Consider the following 26,905-nt stretch of genomic DNA (forward strand, 5'->3'; position numbering starts at 1 on the left):
TTCAGGCCATCTTGGTTAGCTGTCTGTCAGAAACTGTCATACAGTTTTCTGCCTGAGTGTTTTTCCATGGTTTCCAGGGACCAAAATGGAGATAAAGAACAATAGTAGAAATACAATTAAAAGCACACTTTTGGTTTGGTTGTTGTTTTTCTTTTTAGGCAGTCTACTTTTAGTCACAGTAAACTAATGTCAACTTCCCTGCTTCAGTCTGACACAAATTATGTAACTACCAGAACTTTATGTGGCTCCTATATCCATTCCTTGGAAAAAGCACACTTGGGGACTCCTTTGCCTCGATGTGCTGCTCCAGAATTACAGCTGAGGGACTTGTAGGACGTACATTGCAGGACACCCTCCTGCAGGATGTCGGGGTGCTATGAGGCTCAATGGGCCCTGGGGACCAGGCTGGTACAGTCACAAAGTCAGGTCCAAGGTCAAGCTGGAAAAAAAGACTCACAGATCAGGGTCTAGTGCCCTCAGGGCCCTTGTGGAAGATTCAAATAGAAAACACAGTTCACGTGTACTGCACCTCTTTACTTCTGAAGTAAATCTACTCCTGGGCATCCCTATCATGAAGGTTTTCTGTTCTGTAGATTTGTGTGCCAGATTATCTCTCATTATAAAAACATGAAGGCACCAAGCTGAAGCTTCAGCTCTGATACAGCATTTCCCAAGAGCTGTTGATTCCAAGGCAAAGCGAGCCCTTATGCAATTCCAGCACTGCTTTGCTCACAGAGAAAACTACCCACAGCCTCTCATTCAAAAGTCATGAACAGGGTTTTTTTAATTAGTATAAGAAATGCATAATTTTTAAAAAAAAATTTTATACAGGGAAGAACATTTTTTCATGGTACCTTTGAAGCGTTCCTACTGAGAGGCATTCAGCAGCAATGAAACCTAGGAATGAATTTGGATTATCCACGCTTGTATTTTACAGTTATAATCTGTGTTTCTATATGTTAACTCTCTGTAAATATTATATCTTTTTTTTTCTTTTCACAGAAATAAAATAAGGGATGGAATAAATGTGGTGGGTTTTTTCAAGTTATAGGTGAGATCTGCTAAAACTAAGAATGACATCTGCATCCTCTGAGTCCCATGTCAGTGCTCTGGTCTTGCTGTCTAAATTATCCTCCCCTTTCTTGGAGGAAACTTCCCCGACCCAGGCAATTGCAGGAAAGCCTTAGTCACACTTGCAGACAGGAAAGAAACAGAATTAATGTAGTATATATAAATTTAACCAAGCATTTTAGCAATTCCTTATAAAAGGAAGAAAAATAAATGCAGAATTGAAAAAAAAAAAAAAGGCAAAAAATATTGCAAAATTATAGCCTTAAAATCTTGATATTGCTTTTAATAATCCATTTTCTCTAGAAACAACATACAATCTTTTTTCTGTCCTTGATGGCATGGAAGTTGTTCAGATGATCAATTTCTATCTGAATCTCAATTGCTGACTTTTGTAAGTTTTCCTGGATTTTACCCAGTAGCTATTCATTAGCTCATAAAGGCACTTCTTTTTCTTTTGCTACAAATGTATGTAACAAAGTAATTAATTTTGTCTCTTCTGTACATATATAATTACTTTATTAGACTATGTTATCATAATGAAAGTTGACTGAGAAAAAAACTAAGTTCTATTTAAATAAACCAAATTGAATTAGTTATTTATTTCAAAAGAGTAAATTTGCTCTTAAATATATTCTGAATCTGTTTCTCCCTTAATAATACCTATCAAAAATGATCTGGTATTATTCACAGATGTGATGAAAATAGCCACAATTTAATATGCACTCAAATATTAATTGCAGCTTGCTCATGATGAAAACAAACCACTTGTCAGTATGTAATAGCTGAACACTGTAGTTTTTATAGGTTAATTAGCCTTCAACATGGGTCTCAGCTTTTTTTAAAAAGAGAGAAGAGTAGGCATGTATCTCAAAGCATCTTATTTTTCATTGCATGTTTTGCTTGGAGACTAAGTATAAATGGGTCTCAGATCTATCACAAAGTTATTAAATCCTTAGGAAAACCCACCATGGGTAGGTTTGCATGGCTATAAAATAAATATGAATTCCTGTCTTTTTTTCAAAGTGGCAGTAGTCAGTGAGTTAGATTTTTATGCCAACATATTGTGAATGCTTTAAAGAAGTGTTAACTCTGTCTTTTATTTAATTTTAAAGGAGAAGATTGGGTTAACATTTGGGGTTAACGTTTGTTTCCCACTTTTGATTAATAGCTTGTAAAAGAAACCAAAATAAAACCATAAGATTTGCATGAAGTTTGGTAAAAAGATAGCAGAGTTTTAAATATATACAATGCATGCATTTTGCAAATTAAATTTTTTGGGAAATTTTAAGTTATATAGGACAAGAAATGGGGAGAAAGTACATTTTTTTTGGTAGGAAGTGCTGTGATGTTAATAAAATATCTCAAAATTTTCCAGAGACGTAGAAAATTCTGAAAAGCTGCCTTAACACCTCCTTAACATCAGTGGAAAAGTTTATAATGTTTTCTTCTTTAATTCAGTATAGTGAATTTTTTTCATGTCAAGACAAAAATTTAAGTATTCTTTATTCTGATAATATCCCTTTGTTTTGAGGCTTACTTCAAAACACAATTCTGTAAATCTGAGTTGGTGTCACTGTGGCTTTCCACTAAAATGATAAATGATAAATTGATAAATTTGATAAATGTATTTTTTGATAAATTGGCTTTTTGGCAACAGAAGCATTATATCAAAACAAACAAAGAAACAAACAACACCTCCCCCCCAAAAAAAAATTATTAATTCTGTTTATAGAAAAAATCCATGTACCAGTTTATGTAGTGCTCTTGCAAGGTGTTATGACTGATTGACATCTGAAACCAAGATAATATTGATGGATGTTGATGTGTATCAAAGCTTCTCTGTGCCATTGTATCAAACTGAAGGCTGGAACAATCTCAGGCAGCAGCTCCCATACAGGAGTTGATGTACAGTTGCCAATAGCCAAATAATTTGCTTTCAACACCTGTGCTGATTAGTTTGAGAGGCTTTACATTAGCATGCTGGCTCCCTCTCTGCTGTGAGAAAAGATTGTTCACCTAAAGCCATTTCATGGAGAAAGACATATTTTGACAGACTGGAATACTGAGGGAAAAAAAGGAGTCAAAGCTGAAATATGTCAATTGTTGTTATAAAGCTTACTTCTGATAAAAAGAGAGGGGTTCGCATATGTAACCTATTCTTCAGGTCCTTTCTGATACATCAGGAAAAAGTCTCTATCTGGTCTCTATGGTTCTCTTGTCTAAATTACAGGTTTTGCTTATGGCTTCCTCTGGTCATGAAATGGTTTAATGCTCCTGCATCACGGAGGAGAATCACTTAGGAGATACTTCACAGTCTCTTGTGATTAAGTACCCTATTAAAACTACAACCCAGACATGAAGATCCTGTAGAGAGACTCTGAAGGCTGACATTTGGAGTTAAAAAGAATCTTAGAAAACCTCTTACATCTGTCTGGCAAACTCAGATTTATTCACATCGACCCTCCTGAACTTGATCTTCTAGCCTGAGCAATAATCCAAGACCTTTCATGAAACTGCATTCCCCCAAGCCTCCTTAATATCACTAGCTCTTAGATAATGGGGCTTTAAAGTCTAAAGACACCCCGAGATCTTTTAACCCTGAGCTATTTCACAGGCTTCACTAAGCTGTCTGCTGCTCAAACAGGAACAGCTCAGATGCTGTCTTTAGGCTGTTTTCTTTTGATAGTGTAGTCAGTGAATCTCTCCTGTCCACTGTTGTTCATTCAGAGTGTGAAAACATGAACAGTTATTTATATATTCTATCCAGCTGCATTTAAGACTCCAAGAAGGAAAGAGCAACAGTACAATACAGAGTTCTTCACAGAATTGGGAATAATTATGGTAATTTTTTAATGGCGCATGAAGAGGGTCATGGGGAGCTGTGTGCATACATGCAACATACACAGTACAGGTCCCTGACAGTCAGCAACCATGGCTCTACTATTCTGAATACAGCAAAATACTCTAGTTGCACAAGAGCTCTGAACTACTGATTGCTAAACTGTTAGTGTTGTTTTTACAAAGTGTCTTTAATTCACATGTAAATAATAAATAAAACCATTACTTCTTAAAAGAATTTACACTACATGAAGCATAAATATCCAATGACACCTGAATAAAACATTTCATAAGTGTTTCAATGCTGACAGCACAAACATCAATTATATAATCCATATATTGTACTTCTGGGAACAAATGCATTCCAAAATATGAAAATGCCATGTAGTGGCAAGTTGAAAATCAGGTTGGAAATGCTGAGAGTATGTGGACTTGTGATTTAAAATGTTGTCTACAAACAAAAGAAAACCTATTAGACTAGTGACTCTTTTGGGCACATTCTTTACCAACAATGACAGTTGTGCTTGCAGGCTCCCAGCAATCCAGCAATTCTCAGGACTGAGGCTTCTCAAAGTTTTAGCAGAATCTGGAAAAAAAAAAAAAAGAAAAAAAAAGAGACAAAGTTACTTATTCTTTTAAAACTTCCAATTAGAAGATTTCTTAAGTATTTCTGACAATTGGTTTGTATTTATAAAATGGCTTTTAAAAGCAATAACTGTTCATCATGTGTGACACTGATGTGACTCCATATAGGTGTGTCTTAGACAATGAATAATTCTTTGTAATTACAAACTGGATATTCGTTTGGGATTACAACTCAACATTATTACTGTGAGTTCATAAATTAATCCCACTAAGTTCATCAAAGAAAAAACTCTGAAAAATTAAAATTGCTACTTTCTCTCTAAGTCAGTTCTATGAAAGACTTTAATCAATTAGAAATTTTACTAAAAAAACCTCAATTAGAGAGTTCCCTATAGTAAAAAGCATAGTATAAAAAACAAAATGCAATGTGGTTTTAGTGTTACAGCACTTAATAAAAAATAAAGAAAAAACTTTTCTCCATGAATATTGAGAAATTGCTGCATTAATATTTTTTCACATGCTAAAAAATTAAGAGGGAATCTCATATTTGTGTCTTTGATTTTGATTCAAAGACTACTTCAATCAATGGAAATTATTCTCCACTTATACATAATTGCCTGATGGTCTGGATGAAGGAAGTATTGGTTTTCTGATCTATTTAGTTTGAGGATGAAAGATCTGGTCTGACATTATCAGGAAGAGGGTCTTGAAACCCTCACCATTTCTCTGACAACCAAGCAACAGGTCTCCTGTTTCAAGAAGGTCCCATTTTATAGTCAAAATGAACATTTCAAAAGAATTTCAATTAGTAGAAATATCCACTTGTTATGGAGTGGTTGAAAAACAAATCCCCAAACCTCAGAAGCTGCTGTGAAACAAAATTGTTGTCAGCTCTGCTATTAGCCACAAAGGGCTTTGAATCAGACCCATTATCCCTTTAATCTCTTCATGTGTTTCCCATGAGCAGAGGGCAAAAAAAGAAAATGGAAAGCTCTGTGCATCAGTGACCTAGATCAGACTACTGAGTTCACAGCTAGAACAGTAAAATATCACTGTCCAAGTTGTCCTTCTGCCAACAAGTGCTGAGATAACAGGAAAGGATAATATGAAAGGAAGATATGTGTGGGGTGTGGCATAAATATTTATTTCCTTATAGAAAAATGTACTTAAAATGTATATAAGATTTTATCCCTATTTAGTGGCAAACCATGAAGAGCTGGAAGCACCACTGCTGCCTCCTAGTTCCCAAAATTATTTCCTAAAAATCTACTGAAAACACTGTAAAGCAAACCAAAATATTAGGCAGCTCTGCTTTGGAACTGCTTCTGAAAGGCATGAGTAACCTTCTTCCTTCAGAGAGGGACATCATTAGTTATCTTCCAGCCAGGCTGGCAGCTGCTATAATCATTCCTGTAATTTAAAGGCCTAGCTTACTGACTTCTGTGTGGGGAACACCAATAGGTATCTGTGGGAGGGGTGGGGGATTACAGACAGATGTCTAGCAATTTATAACACTTTTTCTTCCTCAGGTTCTGAAAGACATATTTATGTTTTAGCTATATATCCATACCTAAACTGAGTCACTTGTGGTGGTGAATCCAAATGTCGGATTACCTGTTAGTTTTTGGAACATGATGCAGTAACTGGAACAGCTCCTTATGCTTAGAAGATGAGATGCTCACTTTGTGAGTACTGGAAACTATAGTAAGTACCAGTTTCTTATTAATGATGATCACTGTGCATTTATTTATTCGGTATTTGGCAGGCACAGAGAAATGAATGCAAACAGCTGTAGCAGAAAACTGAAAAATGGCTACTAGCATTGTGATAGTAACAGTCACAATAACTTTGTTACTATGTTTGAAAACCTGTAAGACAGAGTGTCAATATTCATCCCTTAGCAAAAGGGATTGTATGTGCAGAGTACTCTAGAATCACATTTGAATGTTCTGTTTAATACGCTATAAATGATCTATCCTTTTTATCTCCTTTTCAAAATACTAAAAAAATTAAAGTTGTCCTGCTGTTTTGCCTAAAAGAGTCATTTTAATTCAGATGTCATCAGTGAAATCTGTTGTTCAACAAATGAGAGAAAAAAACCAATATGTTCCAAATCTTTTTAGAAAGAATTTGGATGCGATTGAAGTCTCTGTAGATAAGGATTTTGTGTTTAAAAAGTACAAAGAGATAATGAAACAAATGATTCAGTATCTCAGTATCTGCAGAAGATGCAATAGGAACAATAAATAAATAATATCACCAAGAGAAAAATGTTCTTTTTTTGATTATGCATTTTGCCAACAGCTTTAAGCAATATATGTGCTATCAGAACATATTCTTTTTCTAATGAGTAATATTGATGTCTATCATTAAAAAAGCCAGTCAAGTCACACACACAGACATACACGAGTGCATCTCTATACATAGTTTTCATAGATGCAAAAAAAATCTATGAATTACATATTAACCCTACACGTGTATAAGACCTTTTTGGTCCTTGAAAAAACTATTCAGCTTAACATTATTATTAGATGATGTCTGAATTATCCTGAAGTTACACTGAGAGAAAATGAGATGAATCAAACCCTTTGACTCTTTCTTTTACTGCTTTTTGGTTTACCCTAGTAAAATGGATGTTGCATTTACAAGATTTTACTGGCTCTATTTTTTTAAAGAAAGAAAGATGTCTCTGCAGCAGTGCTGTCAGAGTCCTGTAGCTTGTGCACTTCGGCTGTGTCTGAAGAGCACAGCTGATGAGCATCCTTGCACGCCTGAAGTCCCAGTCCTCAGACACTGATCACAGATGTGATGCTGCTTCCCCTGGCCTGATCACCCACCCACTCCTTCTCACCCTTGATGATGAGGACATAGGGGAGTGAGAGAAGGTGGTGCAATTCTGGGCCTGTCTCTGATATTATCTGAGGTCCTGCTGAGCAAACACAATCTTGGACAACCTCCTTAAGCCCATTGGAGTCACTGGGAATTTTTCAAGCAAACACCTATCTTGAATTCTGCATATGGCAGTAGAAGTCAGACTAGAAGACGTAGAAAGGAAATCTTTAACTTAGAAGACAAGTATACTTACTCTAAACCACAAGTACTGAAATGGCCTTAGGCTCTGAGAATTATCAGAGTACTTTAAGACCAAGAACTGTATTTGTTATGCCATAAATATTAAATTTTATATTATTTTAGTAGCTCTTTTGATTTTGACGATTTACAACAAGCTAAAGCTCGGTCTTGGAAAAAAATCCAGACAGAAACTTGGAATATATAAGCCATACTAAAAAAATACATTTCAGTTTCATCAGCTTATAGATTTCAAATGGAAGACTGTTCATTAAAATATTCTTAGTAACACAATGTTAATTTTCATATAGCAGAGAAGGTGATAGATTCATTGCTGAATGACAATTAGTAATTGATCTAGTTTCAAAACCCACTGGTGCTTAGAATAGTCTGTAATGTTGCTTAATCTGTTAAAAATTGCCAAAAATAGTTTATTTGCAGCGTTTCCAAATCCCAGTAATACATATGCTATTTTCATCAAAATTTACACTGTTGCTTCTGTCTAGATAGATAATTAAAACTTGAAAGATAAGATAACTCCCAACCAATGCAACATTTTTCTAGATTTAGGCCACATCATTATAATCAGTACTTGTTATATTTAATGTCTTCTTTGACCTGATTTGATAACTGACATACTGGGATCTCAAGCTATTATGCTACTACCTCATTCAGCCTTTGTTAGGTAATCAAATATTAAATAGGAGTAAATGTTAAATCCAGACAAGATCTTTTTATTAGTTTACTAGTTATGAAAAATCTTCAACTGCTGCGACCACTCATGTTCAAGAATTTTAAAAAATAAATTATGGTCTTCTGTTTTAGGACAAGTCTCTGAACAATTTCAAATGTGTTATTAATGATCAAAAGCCAATTCAAAATCCAAAGATTTATTTAGCAATTTCAAAAATCAATTTCGAAATGCCATGATAAATCAGGACAACATCGATCGAATGTTGGGTGGACAACCGGGCAGCAGCAAGGGTGCTTTCCGACATCGCCCACGAATTCGGAATCTCAGTGCGGGGTTTTTATCCAATTTTTCTGCCAGGAGGCAATGTCCATTGAAAAGTCCGAATGTATCAGTGTTCTTTTCTCCCCGAGTGAGGTTTTGAAGGGATTTCCCGTGGAATTGAAAAGATGTCTCAAAAGATTTACTAGATCTTCTTTCGGGGCACTTGATGAAATCATCCGCTAGATTTTCCATCGAGATCGGTATCAGATTCTTGAGTAGCTGTGAAAATGCAGCCCACCCTTGATTAATCAGCCATCCCCACGTTATCTCCACTGTTTATGTTGCAAATTTTGTGGTTTCACAGCTTGGACAATGGACTTTGGAATTTTGGAGATGCCCTCGGATTGCTACCGAGAATCCAGGTTTTAGTTACAATGTATAATTTTACCATGTACAATTTTAAGACACGAATTTATACACTGCATCTATTACAAAATGGAACACTATTAAAAAAATAACAGAAGCTGATTGATTAAAACTTTTCCAGTGTTACAGAGCAGCTTGGCTGAGCATGGCTTATCCCTTTATTAATGTAACATATTCACTATTTTGATTTCAAATGCACTATTTTAATTTTGGGGACACCTTTTGTTGTAAGTAGTAGTCTCTTAATACTTACCCACAAAGCTGCTTACAGCAGACTGCCTAAATTATATGAGGATAGTCTGTGTCTCATTGCACAGAAATACCCCTTTTATTAGTACAGCAAATTAAAACTGAGATACTGTATGACAGCTGTGAAAAGCGTTAATAATTAGAATCCAGTAAATTACTGCTGTGTCATGATTCTGATCCCTGTACAGTCATCCTCACCTTGAGAGTATCTCAGACTAAAAGTAAAGGAAGAGGGAAGAAGAAAGAAGATTTGATTTGGATCCATTGCCTCTGGGAAGATGATGGTGGAAGTAAGAACACGAATGGTGTGTTTCTTCCTTGGGGGTTTGTCAATAGCTGTATTACAGCCAACACTAGAACTGTCAGATAAATGAGTCATTAAGAATTCAACTTCGAGACAGGGAGCTAAGTTTTTCTGCAGATGCTGAACAGCCTAAACAATCCTAAAGAGAGGTAGATTACATTAGGCATAAATGTATAAAAGCTTCTTTGCAACAAAGATGGGAGAAATCATAGGATGCCAGCTACCAAGTGGAGTGAGGTGGATAAGAAAGCATAATAGTCTTTGGTTAGAAAAGATATGCCTTCCCATAGCATTTTCCTCCTGTGGGTTTTTATGAAGCCCTACCAAGAGCTTAAAAATACAATCCTGCAAGTCCATCTCAACAGAGAATTTTAAAGACATGTGACACCATTTCTGAAACATGGTTGCGTACATCATTAAGGTAAGAAAATCAACCAAAATTTGTAGATTTAGAACTACAGGGGCTGTTTCACTTCTAGTAAAAGAGGTGAACTGTCATCAGAGAGAGTCTCATTTAAGGTACCAAATGGTTCATTTTTGAAGTAGAATATAATTCTCTCACATTTACTCCCTGTATTTTCTGGCATGAAGTAAACCCAAAAATACATATACAATGTTGTATTAAATATTCATGGGTGCCTACAATGTGAAAAACCTTTCCTTACAGCAGTCCGTCTTGCCAACCTCCTTTTAACTTTTTGCACAATATATATAGCTAGCAGATCATCTCAGAGGTTGATAGGAAGACCAGTAAGTACTTTAATAGGAAGGGAAAAAAAATTCCACTAAAAATGTAGGATATAGTATTATTTCCAAAAAAAAAGGTTAGGTGAGCAATAATTACTTGACAGTAAAAGCCAGATTACTTTCAACTGCAGCTGCATTTCATATATCTTACTTTGAAAGCAAAATACCTCAGCAGTAGACTCTGTTAACAATAATTATCCATGAAAAACTTGAATATATATTTTCACAAAGAGAAATGGCATTACTATTCCCTAGACCATAAAAGTCCACCACCCATTTTTTTGCCCTGGGCCCATATTAAGAAGGGAACAAAAATAAGCATGATTACACAATAAAACATAATCAACGATTTTTAAACAAAGTCCTTGAATATCCTCTTTGGAAGAACAAGCAAATATAATTATAGCTAAGCAGAAAAGACTTTTTCCGAGTTTCCAAAATTGAAAGCACGAGAAAAAAATTACTTTTCAAATGCTCAAAGATGTGAAAAACCTTTGTACAAGACATAATGTGATGCCCACATTGCAGTGGGTAACCATCATTGAGAAGTGGCAGAATATACTGAGGGACTTTCTCAGAACTGAACTATGAGCTCAAATCTGGACAACTTTGATCGTGATGGGAATGAGATATCAGGTGATCTGATGAACTGACACTTTGTAAAAATTAAGCACTTAGTCAATCCAAAACCAAGCAGCCTTCATTTTTCCCTTGACAGCCATGAAAAGAGAGGATTGTGAGTGCACAGTGACTTCCATTCAATTATAAGAAATCATAAGTTCATCGAGATGTTAGAAATAACAAACTCAGTACCATGACAATTAAGCTGAAAAATAAAGTTCTAGCTTGTATCTATGGATATTACTGGTCTGTGGAAAAGCATTTTATTCAGTTTCTCATGTGAATCTGCAAAGGGATTTCCATGCATATTTATTTAGCTATAAGAATCTTTTTTGTTCTTTCCAGAAACTAGCAATTAGGACTACAAAAGACATAACAGAGTGTTGTGCTACACCTGTCTCACTCCAGCAATCCAGCTGTTCTGGTGATAATGGGTACTCAGTGTGGAGGATGTGATTGCCAGGGTAGAAGGCAGTCTGCAGGATGCAGGTGCTCTCATCTCACTTCTGCCTACAATCCTCTCTGTGCCCAGGAGCCCACACAGTCACCAAGGAGGTTAGGATGAAAATATCTCAGGATAGTATTGGCTTCCACAAAGAAAAATGAAAGGATCCTGACAGCACTGCGGTGTCAAAAGCAGCATCTGAACACAGGGTAGGTTATGGCCCGTTCTCTGCATCACTCTAATTTTACAAGCAGTTTTAAACTGTCATGTTATGAGTCTCTGTGCAAGATATGTTATCCTGGTGTGGGGTATTGTATTTAGCTAAAGCATCTGGGTTGCACATGAAACATCAGTGTTTTCCAGAATGAAGGCACTGAATGAAATGTGTGGAAGGTGGGAAACACCACATGGCCTTTCATAAACAACCCCTATTGGTGCAAAAAAAAAAAAATACTTTTGGTAACATATGTGTATCTTTCTGGTAACATTATAGCTATTTGTATCAAAGGCTTTAGAACATGAAGGCTTGATCATCTGTGTAACATTGCACGTTACTGTCTGCTAACAATGCAAATAGCTCACATTTACTTTGACCTTCTAAACAAGTCAAAAAAAGCTCAAATTTTGGAAAACAGTGCTTTTTTTCCAGAAACATTTATGATTGCTTGTCACATATCTATGCTGAATTTCTATCATATGAGGATTTTGAAATCCTTTGACAAGAATGGATTTGATCTATTGGTGTGTGTAGGTGCTCAGATAAAAGAGTGTCACTATGAAGGTAATAAGTGTCCTGAAAAGAGTCCTAAGCAAACAGATTGATTAGAAAATTTGACTTCTACAAGCAAGCAAACAGGAAAGAGTTTGAGTCATTGGTCTCAATTTTAGCACAAAGTCAGTCTATCCAGGAAAGGCAAGAAGAACTTTTTTTTGTGTAGAAAGGATGGGGGAAATAGCGGAATTATAGCACTCTCTGAAGAATTGTAATAAGAATATGCTGCAGTATGCAAGATATATATATACATATATATATCAAGAATGAGAGCCAGTCTGGGTGACAAGATGAAGTAAGGTAATGTGCAGCTGAAAACGCCATAGAATGAAAATCTGAAATAATGATGATCCAGTACTTAGATATAGTCCAGATGAGCAAAAAGCAACAATGAGCACTGATGTCGCATACTTTATGATGTCACAAAATCCTGTGTTTCTCATTTTTAAAATATGTATCACCTATTTATATTTTTCTGGGGTTTTTTATTTTGTTTGTTTGTTTTTCGCCTTGGAGAAAATAATAAACCTAATATTACTGATGATAATAACAATAACAACAACAACAATAGTAATAACAATGAAAAGGAAAGACAGGCAGAAGACAGAACCCCAAATGACAGATGATGCACTATAAAATCCTTTACCACCTTCTGCCCCCTGCCCAACTCATTCCCCAACAGCAACCATCCCCCAGCAAGCTCCCCTCAGTTTATTTACTGAGCATGGCACTCTACAGTATGGAAAATCCCTTTGTCCAATTAAGATCAGCTGTCCTGGTCATGTTCCCTCCCAGCTTACTGTGCACCTCTTCACTGGCAGAGTAAGAGATTCTGAAAATTCCTTGACTCTAGCAGAACTTAACAACAACTAAATCTTCATTGTCTTACCAACATTATTTTCATATTAAATCCAAAACACAGCAGCTACTAAGAAGAAATTTAACTCTATCCCAGCCAAAACAAGGACACCATTAATTTGGTAGATTATCAGAACCTAAGAACTCTGGGGGGACTAATAATTGAGACATAGTCTTCCAAACTTCTTTGTATTTTTAAAGAATAGAGTAGTGCAATACTTCCCTCTTTGTATTTTTAAGCAGCAAGTTATATCAGTAACCCAAGCTCTCTGTTGGTACGAAGCAGGAGATCCTACCAAAACAAAGCCTAGGCATGTTTTTTTGAGAAGGTATTTTCCACACGGAAGTTGAGAAAACAAGTGACCAAAGTCCAATTGCTGTGGCTGTACTCTGTCCTCCCACACAATGCCAGGGGCTGTGCATCCCTGCAGTCCTCCATGCTCCTGGTTCACAGTATAAACACCCCACTGTTTTGGAAGGTAACACAGACCTTACACTGTTTTGCACATTTCAGATTCAGAAAAAAAAGCCCACACAAATAAAGAAAACTGTGTCTTAGGATGACAGTGGCACTCCTTCAAGCTCCCAGAGGACCATCTGCCAATGTTTTCGTAGTTCAAGTACAGCTCCCAGTCCACGCAGCCTGACTGAGGATCTGTTCCTTAAAAGGATATGTGGGTATGCTAAAGAGCCCCATGCTCTTTAGCATGGGACTTCAAAAGATTACCCACAATGTGCCCCAGTGGCCACTGTAAAAGTATTATCAGTAGCTTTGTAACTCATGATTTAGACCACAAATCAGTATATTTTACAGCTCTAAGTCTCTTAAATATATTATGTTATTGATAATGGTGGTGATGATGATATTGATAATAGTGATAATAATATATATTGAACACAAACCAGTATATTTTACAACTAAGTCTCTTAAAGATATGATGCTAAATGACAATGATGATGATAATAATAGTGATAATAATTTATTGTATGATAATTATAGTACTAATTATATCAGTAGTAGTAATAGTGCTACTAATAATACTAGTACTATTGCCACTAATAAAGACTATCTTGGTTTTCCTTCCCTTTATTTCTGAGCAGGATATACATAGTAAGCTGAAGGACCCCAAGTAGACTTAAGCTTTCATTTCAAAGAGTGCTTTACTCTTTGTGCAGTCTTTCCTATTCCACATATTTCACTATTTGGAATAATGTATCTTCAGAATCTAGGCAATTGAATAATTTTCCTCAAAAAAGTATGATTTTATTTACATATCTCTATCTCACCGGGGTGGTTGAATATTGCTTAATCCTGTTCAAACAATTCTGTGTTAATGCAAATAAGAATATTAGGGAACTTTAATAACATAAACTGCTCCTAGTATTTGATTCCCCAAGGTGACTATACACATAGTGTTCATAATATCAGTATTTAATCCCCCAGCTATATACAATTATCCAGCTAATGATGTAGAGTCCATTATGAGTGTGGTTGGACTTCCCTGAAATTTGTAGCTACCACTTGCAGCCTGCTACTCATGGAATTGTTGGACAGTCCAGGTTGGATGTGAGCTCGAAAGATCATCTGGTCCAACCTTTCATTGGAAATGGGGCTTAAATGATACTCTCAAGTATCCTATCTTTTTACTTCACTATTCTTTATTGACATTAATGCCCAATAATGCAGTATAAATCCTAAAAACTAGAATTTTCCAAGCAGTATTTCTGAGTCTCAGTTGCATCCCAGATTTTGAAATATATATTAATGTTTTGATTTTGCTGTTGTTTTGTTTTATTTTTAGTCTTAGTTTATGGGAATACCTTTGCATGGTTTGTCTTCATTATCCCAGGTCAGGAATAGCTGCAGCTCAGAGATGTGAATTCTTGACTAACATAAGTATCTAGTCACTTCCATTTAATTTATATACCTAGAATTAGAGGTAACTTTGAAAACTTAAGCCCTATCCTCAAAATTATTTTTTATCAAATTGATTGGCATCAAACTCAATAGAGTATATCAACAATCCCTTTTAAAACATAAATTATTAAATGCTTCAGGTGAGTCGTAATTCATGCTTTTAACTGCAGCAAAGTCAAATTTTCAAAATACTTTAAACATATTTTAATTGGACTCTTTATGGCAATGCCTGAGGCTTTGATAAAAATTCACAACTATAAGACATAAATGACACTGATAAATTCACTGGGTGACAGGCTGTAATAGAAAACAGAGGTGAAATTTCAAAATGTGAAAGGCTTCCAAATTTGTGTCTCTATCTAGCAATAAATCCATAGTTAAAAGTAACAAATAGTATTTCCAGGACTGATGCAGAAAGAGATCATCTCTTCTTTCCAAGGGTGAAGCAGAATATTCAGAAAACGAGAGAAGAAATTAATTAGAATTATCAGCTCCATTGAATTAACTAAATGGTCAAGAAGAGGAAATTTCCACATAATGCCTGCCAGATTCTGTGTCTATGGGACCTGATTTCTAATTCTCTTACAGGAATAAGTCCATGAAAGTAAATTGCTGAAATCAAATATGGTTGTTAATCTTAATCTCCTCAACCTTTCTTTGTCCTACACATATAAGCCTTTGAGAAATCAGGAATTTAGGGACTTGGAGTCAGAGTGCCATGTATCTGGATAGCATAATCATATTTTACATCCGAAAAAAAATAAATTACTTTCATGAGAAAAAAGGAAGAGCTGTAACTTCCTGCAAAATAAGAATGCAACCATTTGTGGATTGCAGGATACCAAGAAAGAAAGGAAAGCATCTTCTTAGAGCTTCCTTGTTTTCAAGCTAGAATAGAGCTAGACGAGTCTTTTGCATAACTAAATATTAATGGTTATATGAATATGTATTTTAAATGTTTGCTTAAATGATGAACAGGATGGCATTAAAAAATTGCAATGCTCTGAACAAAGCTCCTGTGATGGTAATTATATCTAGTACATTACCTCATAAAAAGCAGTCCATTTCTGTAAGAGAATTAAACTTCAGTTTGAGAATTGTGTGGGTGTACACAAAATAACAAATAAAGAGCTAAACTTCTGCTACTCTGTCAAAAAGCTTTGGTGGAAAAGTCCCCTCAGAGAAAATTTTAGACTTTTAAATGTTGAATTATTCCCAGATTTTCAGCCAACCATTAAAGTTCATTAGAGTGCTGAGTGTTGCATGTTCTGCATCAAGTCACAAACATACCATTTGTAAATGTTTATTAAAATCTCTAAGAAATATTTGAAGTTTCCACTGAAAATCTATTAACAGCCCAAATTCTTCTGAAGCATCAAGTTTTGGATGGCATAATGAGGAATTAAATATCAAGTAATTGTAATTTAAACATCTTTTAAAATTAGTATCTTTTCTGTGTCTTCCTAAGAGTCTATCACCAAATTTCCTTCAGTGCAGTTAAGAACGAATTGTCAGACAAGTGCACAAGTTTAAGCACTGTTGTAAATTAAGGTGTTCTTTTGAACCAGAGCTCAAAACTTAAAATGACATGTGTCATCAGTGCCTACCCCTGAGCCATGACTGACGTAAAAACTGTTCTCTTTGGGGTAAGGTACTCATGCCTTTAAGGACAGCCGCAGCAGCTGCCAAGTTTTCTAGACACAACTATTATTATTTCTGGTGATGCTTTTAGGACAGACAGGCAACACATTCTCCAAGTTTACCAAAAGAGTTTGCTCCAAGACCTAAATCCATTTATAAGACCTTTAAGTTATTGCCAAGCATAGCAGTTCAAAAAACCTCTCCTGCTTGCTCTCGCCTCTCCTCATTTGAAAATGTTTTGATCATCATGAATTCTGGCAACTGTGATACTTAGTAACCTCAGATGAGATTAATGACTAATGAGTCTTAGTTCTGAAAATGCTTCAGAGTCATGCCAGATGAGGAGCAAATGTTGTATAGTGAGTTTTCTTTTGCCCTGTCAATAGGAACAAGAATTGCAACAATCTCCCCAGAGAAGTGGTTGAGTCACCATCCCTGGAGGTGTTTAAAAGATGTGCAGATGTGGCACCTGGGGACATGGTTTAGGTGTGGAATTGCCAGTGCTGTGTTTATGGTTGCACTTGATGATCTTAAAAGTTTTTTCTAACCTTCATGATTCTATGACTGTATTACAATATTGTCACCCTATTTTCTTCTGTCTTATAACAGCTTGTCTATGTAGAAACCTTTTTAAAGGTATGTCTATTTTGCACCTGTGTTCATAAAAATTAAACTCACAAAGTAAAACCACTAATCATGATATTTCTTCTTACAAGGCCAACTTTTAAAATAATTCCCTGAAACAGATGTTTCCCAAATGATGCTTGACCTCAGAATTCACCAGGTTACTCAAAATAACCTCAGGGCTACCACAGAATTCAAATTTAAATTGTACTTTAAAAATTGTGATTTTATTGTCCAACTAATGCTTTTCATTATTAAAAATATGCCTTTACTTTTCTAGAAATATGAACAAATACAATGGTATTATAAGAAAGCAAAAGCTGAAAGACCATAATTCAGATAACAGATAATTCTCTGAAAATATGTAAAAAAGAGGAATAAACTCCATAAAAATGATACATTTTTGTTTCAAATTGTGTGCAATAAAACATGTTCTTTGAAATAAATTGAGTCTCTTCTCACCCTTAGCACTGCTTTTTTTTCCATTTAATTTGAATAGTATTTGCTTATCTTATTACTTTAGAAAATTGCAGGTTTATTTTAATCAGTACTACAGCTAAGCATATAAGATCTGTCAAAACACCATGGAGTAGGTAATGGAGAGGAAAAGAACATTTCAAATGACCTTTCAATGACAATAGAATTTTCAAGATATTTTTAAACAACACTAAAAAATGCTGCAAAAGACTTTTTGCTCATGTCATACTGGCATATCATTTGATCGAAGTTGTATTTCTTTAAAATGTGTGTAATGGTCACTCATTTTAAAATTATCCTGTATGTCCTACATTTTGTTACATACCATTCCTTGTATCAGTTTTTCTGCAGTGCTTAAAAGAAGCTTCATGTATGATTTTATCAAATGTTATCTTCTTTCTTTTACTCTGCAGAAAAAACAATATCCACAGCTTTTTTATTGTGTTGGCTTCATGCACTGTGTTCTTCTATTCCTACATTTTCTTATTCTCTAATATCAGTATTGAGCTAAACAGATTTCTTTACAACTAATCTACTGTTTTGTGTTTTAAGTGAAAGGGATTCAGTCCCTATGTTCAGTGTGCATGTAAGCACACAGAGTAAACGCCACTCCTTATGAAGAAATGTTTCTGAATTATTGGAGGGGAAAAAAATCAATTTTTAAGACCATGTGCAACTGGGCAAAACTGGCATTTCATATTTGTTCAAAGTGGATGCTTTTATACTATTTAGTTTACTGTCTATAAATTATTATTGCAAAAGCTAAGTTAGCATTATTAATCAAATGAAAAATTACAGTTCACATCACACAGGAATAAAATACTGTTCTAAGAATTTTGAGTGCCTATTTTTTCAAGAGTGGAGAAAAAAGAGCAGTAATAATAAGATGTTCTTCCCAAGATATTGCTAGTATTCCACATTATGCTTTTATATGATAACTTTTACACAGAAGATCTTTTGATGTTATTAAACCTCACAGACGGCAGGTATTGCTCCCAGTCTTTTATAACTGCTGTGACTTGCAGTAGGTATGGAGAGATTTTTCTATCAGTGCCTGCTTAGCTTCTTCTCTGGAGAAAATCAGTCTTCTTCCCAGGCAAAATTATTCCTCACAAATTTCTCTGCCTTGGTTCCCAAGGTATCTTTTAGTAAGATAGTATGATATGCCCTCCTGGATTTGTGCTAATAACAGAAGAAATGCCAATATTATCAAATGCATAAGCATGAATTCTATCATATCCAACTTAACCCACCTAACATGTAGGTACCTGATCTATCATAATAATGTAGATAAATTCACAGAGAGTGAGACATCTCCAAAGGACAATTCATCTTATGCACTGTGAATACCTACCCAGGGATGAGAATAGTAGCACTGAAGTTCATTTATCTCCATTGGAGGAATCCACATCACTAGCATGGATTAGACAGCTAATTTTTAGGTGGCTAATACTGGCTGAGATGATTCAACCCAGGTGATGAAGTAGCATTGTAAGTCACTGTCCAAGTTCTCTGTATTATGCAGTAGCCGTAACTCCTGCTGACACTACTTTATCTAATCAGCAACCAGTTCCACTATAATGTATCTGAGTAGGAAATTTAGAATTAGAAATATCATCAACTGAAGCCTTTCTTTCTCATAAGTTTTTTGTTTATTTTTGCTAAGCAGAAACTGGCTTTGTGTTTGTATAATTCCTCTCCTTCTCATGTCCTGAACCGGTTCTAGATTATCCATCTTTCTGTGCTAGAATGAGGAATTATTCCAAATGTAATGCAACATGTCAGAATAGTCTGATAGCTTCCAGATGAAAGACCATATAGTTTCTTAACTGTACGCTTCACGAGTCTTTGATGTATTATTTCCTCCCAGCCTGCATGCTACAAAACTACAATCAAGGGGCTGAATTTTGATTTTCTTCTGGTTGGCAGTCAGATCTACGGCAGGTTAGTACATGATGGCCTTTAATTTTTGGCAAAATATTACTATTCTGAACAACAGTAAAGTGATACAGATTGAGCTGGAAAGAACCCAATGATAGTCACTTAATATACTGTGCCAGAATGTCCTTTTTTTTTTACTGTCAGTCATCTCCTGTCTTATTTGTAGGGGTTTGGGGTTTAAGAAAATTTAATGTTCAAATATTCTATGTTCAAGTGTCTTACATTCTGTGGAGAAGAGGCATGAATTTGGGCACATGTCCTTGGAACAGAGATTTATTGCTTCATGGTTTCACCAATAATGCACCTCTCTGTGATTCAGGGTTTCGCTAAGGTTGAGTTGGTTTTTCTAATTCCTTATTTTGCTGGTCCTCTTACAGTTAGGCTTAAATAAACCACAAACCAAACAGCCCCAGGAAGGGGCTCAGCAAAAGCCTGATTTTACTGCTTCCCTTAGGGTTAAGGTTATGATTAGGGGTAGGCTTGAAAAAAACAGCAAAGCCCACAGCTCCAAGGACACTGCAAATACAAAAGGCATGCCTAGCAAAGCATGGCACTGCCTCAGCCTTGCCCCATCAGAAAATTTAATCTTCAAACCAGCCACAGGCTGGGTAAAACTGGCTTAGAACAAGCCTGACTTTTGTCACCCTGATCCTTTTCAGCCTTCTGAGGTTTGCATTTTTGTAGTGGAGTTTCTCACAGATTTTCATGTAAACAAAGTGATGTTTAGGTTCCTCTCTGGAGGAGGGACAATTGATGAACTTCTAGTTTGACCCATGTGGTGGGAGAGGTGTCACCCTCATCCTCCAATCCATGCTCATTGTTCAAAATCTATACAAGCCGAAGTAGAAATACAAACTTCCCTCTTTCTGCCTTGACAACTTGACTGCGTGCGTGTCATTCATTTCATGTCCTATAGTGACAGACTTTACTGCTCCCCTTTGGGTAAGGGTTCAGAAAAACACAAAGCCTAGAGTTCTAGGTACATTGCAACTGCAAAAGGTGTGCCAAGGGGAGCACAGCACAGCCCCAACATTGCTCCCTCCACATTTTTCTGCTTTGCACCAGCATCAGCCAAATGCTCTCTTTAGTTCTTGGCTCAGGGTTGGGGTTAGGCTTAGGGTTAAGGTTGAGAAAACCACAAAGCCCAGAGCTCCAAGCACACTGCGGCTACAAAGGGCATGGCAAGGGGAACATGGCATTGCCCCAACATTGCTCCCTCCACACCTCTCTGCTTTCCATCACTCATGTGCTTTGCATCTCAGCAAATTGCCGCTTTTACTGCTCTGCCTAGTTCAAGGCTTAGACTTGAGGTTAGGCTTGAGAAAACCATAAAACCTAGACCTCCAGGGATGTTGCAACCACAAAAGGCATCTAAAGAGGAGCACTTCATGTCATCCCATTACATTTGATAACAACCACTTCATTTCATAATTATCTTTTATTTCTTCAAATTTAATTTCATTTCATTAGAAGTCCACACTAGCAAGCTAGTTTTACTTTTTTCAATATCTTAGAGATTTCATTTCCTTCATGAAAGGAAATGAGATCTTGCAATTTTAAAGAGTAGAAATACAACAAGGCTTGGTCCATTTCCCTGCACCTCTTGTCATCCCATGCCCTTTTATTGTTTTCACTTCCGGTTCAGAATTTTCTCTTTCTATTTTAGCATTTCATTTAATCACTCTCTTCACCTGTCCATTCACTCCATTGCATTTCCTGATTTCAGCATTTCAATGCGTATAATTATGGTAAGTTTTGGTCCTTTTCACTGTTTCTCATTTAATCTCAGTCCATTTTTTATAGTCACTTTATTTCCAAATTTTCTATTTGTTTTCAGTTGCATTTTATTTGTTCATATCTCCTATCCCACTCACTTTTATTGTTTTCTCTTCTGTTCAGAATTTTTTTTTTCTTTTAGCATTTCATTTCTTCAATTCCTTCTCCTGTCTCTTTGTTTACTTTTCTAGTGGTTTGAAAGCAAAACAAATGAGAGGCCCCAAGTCAGAGATACAACTTAATAGGAAGAAAGGAAAGAAAGTAAAATAAAATAGATGCAATAATACAAAAGACCACTGACAGAGTCAGAATACAACCTGAGCAGAGTGATGGAAGCAGTCCAGATGAGGTGGTCTTCCTGAAGCAGTGATCCTGTAGAAAAGTCTGGTAGCTCAGGTCCTCTGGGAATCCAGTGGGTAAGCCCCCCTCTGGTGTTCAGAGTCTCAGCTTATATCCAGGCTGGAATGCTTGGTTCCTCCCTCTGGGCGGAGCATCTCACAATGGGATGGTGAGTCATGTGATAAGGCCTGATGGGTCCATTAACAGGAGTTAGTCCAGGAGGGGGTTATCTATGAGTCATGTGGCAAAGTTGCTGATGGGCCCATTGATAGAAGATAATCCAGAGTGGAGGAGGCAGGGAGCACTGCCTCACCTGGATTCAACAGTTCATGAAGATGGTGATAGAATATACCTCAACCCAGGACAACTTTTCTTTCCTTGTTTTAGGATTTCAGTGTGAGTAATTTTTCAAGTTTTGGTGCATTTCCTGGCACCTCATTTAATCCCTTTATATTTTGTTGTAATCACTCAATTTCTAAATTTCCTGGTTTTTTTCAGTTGCATCTTATTTGATCCTGTCTCCTTTCCAGACAGTTACACTTTTTTCTCTGATTTCAAGATTTCAATGAGGATCAATTGGGCAAGATTTGGTCCATTTCCGTGCACTTCTTGTCATCTCATTCACTTTTATTGTTTTCACTTTGGTTCAGGATTTTCTTTTGTTTTGGTATTTCATTTCTTTAGTTCCTTCTCTTCTTTCATCTCTTTGACTTCTTCCTGGATTTTAAGATATCAGTATAATTTTGGCAGGTTTCTCTCCATTTAATTTAATAAAAATAATACTCCTATAACAAAATATTTCTTCCTCCACACCATTCTTCTTGGCGCAATCCTTGGGCTAGTCAGAAAGCTGCTTCTGCTCATTTTAGGATTAGGCATTTGCTTTGGTTTAGGGTTTAGAAAATCACAAAGCTCAGAGCTCCAGACATGCTGCACCTGCAAAAGGTATGCCAAGGGGAGCACGGCACCGCCCCAACATTGCTCCCTTCACACCTTCCTGCTTTGAACCAGCCTCAGTCCAAGGCTGCTTTTACTGCTTTGCCTAGGGTTAGGGTTAGGGCTCAGAAAACCACAAAGCCCAGAGCTCCTGGCACACTGCAGCTGTGAAAGGTATGCCAAAGGCAGCATGGCACTGCCCCAACGTTGCCCTCTCTATACCTTGCTCCTTGGCATCAGACATGGGCTATGAACCTATGCCTCAACAATAGTCTGATTTTCTTCATTGATTATGGTTAGGGCTATTCTTAGGTTAGGCTTAGAAACCCACAAACCTAGAGGCAGTGGGAAACTGCATCTGCAAAAGGCATGCAAAGGGATCACAGCACTGCCCCAACATTGCTCCCTCAGAATTTTGTTTCTTGTCACCAACCATAGGCTTACTACCACAGCCTCAGAAAAAGCCTGATTTTATTCCTTGCCTTAGGGCTAGGGTCATGCTTAGGGTTAGACGATACAAAACCTTAAAGCCTAGTGCTCCAGGGACAGAGCACAGAACTGCCCCAACACTGCTCCCTCAGCGTCTTTCTCCTTTGCACTTGTCTTTGGGATGGTATATACGCCATATCCATTTTTGTTGTTACTGTTGTGTTTTGGGGTTTTTTTGTTTGTTTTGTTTTGTTTTGTTTTTGTTTTCCAGAGTGGTCATTTTCTCCCCCAGCTCTAGGAGTATCAGGAAAGGTGAGAGGCTACCCTGTAAGGATTGAGGGCCAGGGTCTGCTGCTTCCTTTCAGTGGGAGTGAGCAACTCAGCAGCCACGGTGGCATGTCTATCTTACTGTTCATCTTCTTCCCGTGGTGTTTGCTGTTTTCTTTTTCCTTTTCCCTCCGGACTGTGGTTAGGGCTTGTCCGCTTGCTTCTTTGCAGCTCTGCTGCTTGGGAGCTGAGACCCAGTGCTTGTTTTGCCTGAAGCCCATGGTCCCCTGCTGGGACCACTGCCTCTGCATGCCCGACCCTGGGACCAGGCATTGCCGGTGAGCTAACCAAGGGAGAGGTCCCACCCCAGCCCCACTCTTTTCTGCTGGTTTTGATTGTCTTGTTATACATATAAACGTTAGTAAAGAGCTCTTAACCCTTTTCCTGTATCTTTGCCTGAAAGCCACGTATGTAATTTCAGTCATAATAATCGTTTTCCATCCCAAGGGAGGTTCCCGCCTTTCTTGGCTGACACCTGTCTTTCAAACCAAGACAGTATCACCCATATGGTGGGCACCTCAGCCTCAGCAGTAGTCTGATTTTACTGCTCATTTTAGGATTACTCTTAGGGTTAGGCTTGAAAAAACCACAAAGCCCAGAGCTCCAGGGACACCGCAACTACAAAAGGCAACTACTCACAGGTAGCACGGCACTATCCCGTCATTACTCCCTCCAGACCTTGCTCCTTGGCACCACTAAGGCTGGGCACCTGAGCATCAGCAAAATCCTGATTTTACTGCTCCACTTAGGGTTAGGTTTACGCTTAGGAAACTTGGTGGACACAGGAACAGCACTTGTCTTTTTCATACTTCTGTTTTGGTTAGCCTTTGCCTGTTAAACACAGATGTGAGTGTGTGACTTTCTAAGCACAAAAAGGGATCTGAAAATGATGGCTGGCCCAGGCTTATTTCTGCAGAGAGAAATTGTTGCACCATTTTCAGTAGTAATTAAAGCGATTGGATTTTTTCACAATTTTTTGTCAGAGGAAAATTCTGCTCAGAACATATTATACAGCTGGCCAATGTTTCTTTAGTTGTGTTTTTTCTTTCTATAAGAGTGCTGAATCACAATTACAAAAATGGCTTCATAAAATGAAGTGAATAACATTTCATGATCATATTGATTTCTAGGCAAAACCAAAGGAATGCTCATACTTTTTTCAGATATCCCAATAAGAGGAAAAATCCAATTAATGTCTGAAGAATAAAATCATAATTCAAATGTTATCTGTGCAGTGAAGAAAAAAATGAGATAAAGAAGAAAAAGCTTTAACTATCAAACATATTGTACAAAAAATGATTATTTTTATTTTCTTCGAGGACTAACTGTTCACTTCACTCACAAAACAGACAACTATTTGACACTGGAGAAAAGTGTTGAAGGATCTTCATACATATTCACAGGAGCTAAGATTTAGCTTCTGATCTCAGGGAAAAAGTTACAAAACCTAGACTTGGGCACCTAAATTGAAAACTCTAAACTGTTCATAAAAGGATTAATAGTCATCTGGTTGCCACAGATACACAGTTTGTTTCGTTATCTTGGTGTTTTAAGAATAATTATTGATTCTATTCATATGGTGAAGATGAAATCATTGTAATTTCAAGTTTTTTATATTAATATCAGTGTTTCATGGAGTCAGTGATATACTAAGAACTTTAGCAATGACACTGGTACACAAAAGGAAGATTTTTGCCTTTGAGAGTGATAAAATGGTAATGTTGTGACTTCTGAGTGGCTTCACTCAATATTTTTCATATACATACTGATGGATTTGAATGGTCTATGGTAGACATCTTTTAAGTCAGTTATTAATGGTATTTAAATCTACAATAAAGCCTAAGAGCCAATGCAGAGGGGAGTCTACGGTGTCTAGTTTACAAAACAGGAAGAGTACACAGACTCTGACTGAGAGGTAGGAAGTTGAACCAACAGAAACTGCAGCACCCACACTGTGAATAGCAGGATAACATTGTTTCCTTCTGTGTGTGTGTGGTTACTCTCAAAGCATAAATGAAAGTAGGTTGGTGAGTTAGGAAAGATGTGAAATATTTTAGATTCTAGATGCACGTGCATCATCTTCTTATACTGAGAAATGTTCCATGATTTATACACGTGGAAAATACATTATTTAAGGATTGTTGTTTATTATTAAGAGTGTTTATATTCTTGAGTTCCAGACTGGATGACAATACAGTTAATGAAAGTCCCCAGAAACTTAGATAAGCCTGAGGGAAAAAAATAGCCAATTCAACCCTGTACATTGTCTCTTATTCTTACTTAAGAGGCAAGTCAAACAATCCATTAAAAGCCTTGAGCTTAGATCCAAGATTTGCATATATTAAACAGATTGAAACAAAAAATTCAAGAATTTGTCTCTGTAAGTGCCAGGAATCTATACAATTTGAGGATAATTAATACCTACTAGGTGAAATATGTAGACTTTTTGCATCCTTGCTTTTTATCTTCAAAACTTTCATCGTAATAAGAATTATATGTAAAAGTGGATTAATAACGGTTTAATAATTATTTTGTGAAATCTGTCAGGTTTACTTGGCAATTGAAAAGACAGGGAATAGCCTTTTGCTCTATGATTTTATGAACCAGATCACTTACTAGCTCCCGTCATTGCTATTTAAGTAATTGATGTCCTTTACTTAGTGGACTGGAGACCCCAAGTGGTCAGACTTCATCTTTTCTGTATATTTAAAGCCAAAATAAATAGATTTCTGTAACTGCTTGTCATGGCAGAAGTCTATGAGGTATGTATCTAAGAGAAAAACAGCAAAGAGACTAGAAGTTTAACAAAGCATTTTATTTCCAAAAATAGATGCCAGTGAATAGTATTTTAAAAAGGAGGAGGAGGTGAGGGAACAGCTACTGATGATACTTAAGTGCAAAAAAGTGTGTAAAAAGTCTGTGTTTCTACAGTTTTGTTTCTTACATTGATATTTTCTCCAAATTCAAATGCAGTTTTCGAGCTTCTCTAGTCCACAAGGCTCTTACCCAACCTACTCATTCATTCCAAGAGCTGGTGAAGAAGGAGGGAGAAAATCTGAGAGACTGAAACCATCAGAAATTGTAGCTGGCAGAAAATGGCAGTTAACAAAAATAAAATTATACTGAATTTTTGGCTTTCCATTAAAAAGAAGTCAAATATTTCTGGGCTTACATTTATTTAATTATTCATAACTAGAAGATTTGCTTTCACTTTTTTATTTTCAATTCCATTGTAAAATAGCTGAAATGTTTAAATTTTAGTATGTACAAAACTACTATGTATTTTCAAGGCAAAGTACAAAGACTGCTAATTTCAGAGAAACATATTGTTATCTTTTATTTTGCTTCACCTGTATTTCATGAACAAAGGTATGAATAAAGATCCTGGATATAATAATGCAAAAGTCTTGCGGGATTATGTAATGCAAAGTCTTAAAATTATGAGTTTTTTTAAATGGAAAACTGAAGCCAAATCTACCAAATTTCTTCAAAATTGTCTCCACCTGTCTCAACTTTTTCCTCTTTGCTACCCTTCTTCCCTGGCTAGGAGTGTCTCC

The sequence above is a fragment of the Chamaea fasciata genome, unplaced genomic scaffold (assembly GCF_029207755.1).
Source record: "Chamaea fasciata isolate MVZ Bird 193981 ecotype frontalis unplaced genomic scaffold, bChaFas1.0.hap1 SCAF_1, whole genome shotgun sequence".
NCBI lineage: Eukaryota > Metazoa > Chordata > Aves > Passeriformes > Sylviidae > Chamaea > Chamaea fasciata.